We start from the raw sequence: 4,760 nt of genomic DNA, 5'->3' as shown, positions 1-4,760 counted from the left end.
TCGTTAAGGGAAAAGCTTAAGGAAGGAACTTTGATAGAGTGCGGTGGATTGCTAGAGGACTAGCAATGATATAAGTGTGGGGTGTTGATATTAGGCTATATAGATGATATTTACACCTTAATATTACCATGCTTTATTGTTGTTTTATAGGCGAATTGATAACAAAATGCTCTAATTGGTGTTCTTTTGCTTCGCAGGGAATAATCTAAGTGAGGAAGCACTACGGAGTATTTTGGAGTCAATAATGTGAAGAAAATGCCCAATCAAGAAGTACCCGAGCATAAAGAAGCAAAAATGGACTGAGGTGAAATCCACCGCGACCACGGTGGAACCGCGGCAGAACCGCGGCAGATCAATTACGTGAGGCAGAATGTTCAGCGTTCACCGCGGTCTTGCCGCGGCCGCGGTGAACTGTTCAAATGCCAGAAAATTGGGGACCAAAGTGTAACTCGGGGAAAACTTGTTCCAAACCCTTATAAACTTTAGAAGCTCGCCCAAGACATAATTAAGCTTGTTTTTAGACTACTTTGGAGGCAAGAACAAGTGTGAGAAGATCAACAAAACATTAGAGTTTTTCTATCTCCTTTTAATTCTTGCAATTATTCATTATGAACAACTTTGTAGTTTTATCTATTTTTTTTGTAGTAGGGCGATTCGATAGGAGGGGAGCGCAAGTCTCATTCTACTTGGGATTCTATATTTTGAGATTGAGAGCGGGGTCCGGAATAGCATGATGTTTTTGTCTGGAGCTTCCGGTCCATCAAGCTCTTCGGGGCAACCGCCTATCAATTTGAATTTCCCTCCTCAACCGGAGGTGGAACCGAGGGAAGGAGTAGACCCGCGACCTATACCTCTCTCCAAAGCGGAGCAACTTATTCTTATTTTCTTAGGAGGAAGAGGGGAAGCTCTTGACTCTAAGCTAGTCGAAGAAGCGCGATNTCGAGAGATAATTACGATAACCCATAGCTCTTAATCCTCATAGAGTAGTACGGCGAGATTATAGCAAAAGAATCAAGACCTAAACTAGCAATTGGGGAAATCACTGCCCTAGACCTCTTTATCATTGAATTATCTTTAATCTAGCATATTGTTATTTCCACTATTATTTGAAGTAGTTAAATAAGACCCAAGATTGATTGATAAAAATCTGCATCTAGAAATTGGTTGAGTTGATAATAGCATTGCCAAGAGTTGTAATAGATAGGTTAGTTCCCTGAGGATTCGACTCCGGACTTAAAACCGGATTATATTTGCAACGACCGCTTTGTCTTTTAGAAGGCATAGTTGGGCGTGATCATGGTTCATATTCATTCTTCTGGTTAAAGACTATGTTGCTAGGATCCTCCAAAAATATGGTCACACTTGTGTTAGATTCTTAAAAAATGCATAATATTTGGAGAATCAGACATGGACGTGATGGCACTTTTGGAGGATCCGAGGAACATATATAGGTTGAAGGATTTCAATCGATGTAACTTTGAAGTTAACAATGTATTGAATGGTTCAGAAATGGCAAATCTTAAATTTTTGTACTAAAATATAAAAGCTGAATTGCTAAGAGTTGATGTAAGATAAACGTTTAAAGCATTGAGATGTCATTTGCATAAAGTTACTACTTTTGAAAGTCCAACGACTAGTAGAGCTACTCATTTAAAATGTTTGATTGCATATGCTACTATTTTTCCTTTCTAATTTTATTAACTAGTTACATTCTTCCCAGAATTGACTACTATATGTTATGGAACATTGAAAGAAAAAAGTGTGAGTACCTGAACTAGTGAGTTCCCTATTTGCTGCTGAAGCATGCTATTGTTCATTTGTAATAAGAAAATAGCTATAGGGATTTTTTCAAAAAAAAAAAAAAAAAAAAAAACAGAGATCATTAGACTTCTTCATTATAAAGGGGTAATAGGGAAACCATCATAAATCATTCTGTAAATAAGTTGACCTATAATAATTCGTAACTGCTTATAACAAGCCAAATCCGGAAACTTGAAAAATAGAGTAGATAACTTATTATAGCACGTTACTACAATGATAGTGTAAAATCTATGTGCACTGACGTCAAGAAATATAATTATATCTTTGTTTGTTATGTTGTTTGGCAGATGGCTGTGATGGATGGATTTGAAGCAACCAAATGCATTAGGGAAGAAGAGGCACGTTATGGAATTCGTATTCCCATCATAGCTTTAACAGCACATACAACAAAGGAAGAGACAGATAAGATCTTTCAAGTTGGAATGGATTATTACTTACCTAAACCCCTTCGTCGTAATGAGCTTCTGAAAGCCATAGATTTTATAGAGCATGGAAAGGTTGAATGATCTTAAGAAGGGCTCTATTTTTGTGATTTACTTTGAATATACATACCAACACTTTGATATCGACTTTAATTTGTTTTTGTTAGATAATAAATGTAGACATAATCTTATGTAATATACATAGCTAGCATAATTATAGGTATTCACAGCAGATTTATAGGATTTCCGTTTTGATTCTTTCCATAGTCAGGGCTCTATGTACTTGTATATATACTTGTTACTTCTTGAATACAATATAAACGAGATTGCTAGATTACCTGTATATTTAACATGGTATCAGAGCCTCGTTAGAGTTGGGGATTACTACTGTGCTAGAGTTGACGAGCGTGAGTCTCAAGTGCCAACATAATTTTTTTTCCCGGCAAGGCACTGCCCGACGACGCGTGCTAGCGTATGAGACGTCGGTTTTTTATCTAACTTTCACTCGCAAGATTACCTCTCTGTTTCCGGACAAACCGTGGTGGTTCCCTGACCAACGGACCACGCTGCTCTTGTTTTGTTATACTTGGAAGAATCTATCAATTTCTCTCTCTCGATCAGATCTGAAACTTTTGGTTCTCATCTCCCTTTGGCTGATTTGTGTTTTTTATTCACAAATATTAGTTATTGGGGTTGCTCTTCTACGAAGTTCTACGGATGACGATCATAATTTTTTTCCGATTTGGTTCTCTGATTTGTGAGCTCTTTTGCTGATCTCTATGGCTTCTCTGTTTTGTAGTGCTTCTGTTCTCTAATTGCTTGATTTAATTTCTTAATCTCTGGAGAACCAGAAGTTCTGGAGAAAGCAAAGATTGTTTCTTCATTCTCATTTGGATATTGTTTTTTGCTGTTTGAAGAAAGTGGGGACGTGATATAATTCTTTTTGACTTACTACTGTTTGGATCTAAGCTCTATTGGAGTACTTTTAGTAGAGTTCTGCTGTTTTTCCCTTAAGTTATTTTGATACTTTTGGTTGGGAACATGACGGGAAATAATAAGCAAGGAGGAAATAATGCTACAGCTCCTAGTCCAACAATCTTAGTTTCGGATGAGTTTCTAAAATTCCTTCAATATCATAAATCAGTTAAGGAATCTTCTTCAGCTACTGCCTTTGTTGGGTCAGATAAAACATGTCTTGTTACCTCTTCCAATAAATGGGTGATCGATTCAGGTGCCACAAATCACATGACAGGTAATCCAAATATTTTTTCTAGCTTTCGCTCACATAAAGCACCCTCTCCGGTTAGTGTAGCTGATGGATCAACTTGTAGCAGTGTTGGATCTGGGACTGTTAAACCAACTTCCTCTATTACCCTTTCATATGTATGAAGTCTAGCAAACTTGGCCTTTAACTTGATTTCTGTTAGTAAAATTACCAAAGACTTTAATTGTTGTGNTGTAAGGCCAATTCTCTACGCACTATGAAACCAGGCGGTGTTCATAGGCTAAAACGAACACAACAATGAGAACCAAAAGACGGTTAATGGTTGGTTGTGTGACATATGGTTGTCTAGGTATACACTAAAGTTCGACGGTTCAAAGATATCAAATCTACCGATTGACCGAGTATATCCGACATATGTTCACTACGGAAAGTTCAAAGGGAAACCTACTTATCCAGATGCAATTAATCCTTACTTGCAAAATCACATAGCTTTCATCTATGATCTTTCTTGATACAGCCATTCCCATTCATGTGGGGGATTGTTAGACTTTAAGCCATTGGGCTTTAAAGTAGAAGAAGTGTGAATTGGAAATGGAGGGAAATTGAAAATTTGAAGAAGTGAACTTTTGTCTTGCACTTTGTCCCTCATTGGTGAGGGACTCGCTCGGCTCGGCTTTGGCTTTGGCTTTGGATTTGGATTTGGATTTGGATTTGGATTTGGATTTGTCAAATGATCGATCGATAAGATTATTTTTTGGACAAAATTTATTTAATTATTTAATAATTAATTAAATGCCAAATCACTGCTGAAAATACGCCAGAACCTTGCTGAAGGTTCAGAGGGCCTCTCTGGCCGCGGTTCTGCCGCGACCGCGGTAGAACCGCGGCAGGCAGGTTCAGAAAGCCTCTCTGACCGCGGTTCTGCCGCGACCGCGGTAGAACCGCGGCAGGCAGCGTATTCTTCTGAAAAGTCACCTTTTCCAGACACCTCTTCTGATAATTGCCTATAAATTCTGAGGCAAGGCTCCATTTTCTACACACGAAAAACACTCCAGAACTTCTTTCTTTCTGAATATACTGCATTCTAATTCGCAGTCTCTCTCTCTCAAATTCGTAAGTGTGATTTTGCTCTGTTCTTTAAGTTCGTTGGTATCCTGCAGTTTGTATTGCCACTGTTGCAGGAAGGTTTATTCCGTTTTATCCTAGGAGGATTTAATCCATTACCTTGGCAACGTGTGAGGGGGTTAAAATTCCTTAAGGACACACAAGCAAATTGTGGACTCGGAATATTT

Source organism: Nicotiana attenuata, chromosome 10, assembly GCF_001879085.1.
Source record: "Nicotiana attenuata strain UT chromosome 10, NIATTr2, whole genome shotgun sequence".
Classification (NCBI taxonomy): domain Eukaryota; kingdom Viridiplantae; phylum Streptophyta; class Magnoliopsida; order Solanales; family Solanaceae; genus Nicotiana; species Nicotiana attenuata.
The sequence above is the reverse complement of the archived record's forward strand: the minus strand, read 5'-3'. Positions refer to the sequence as shown.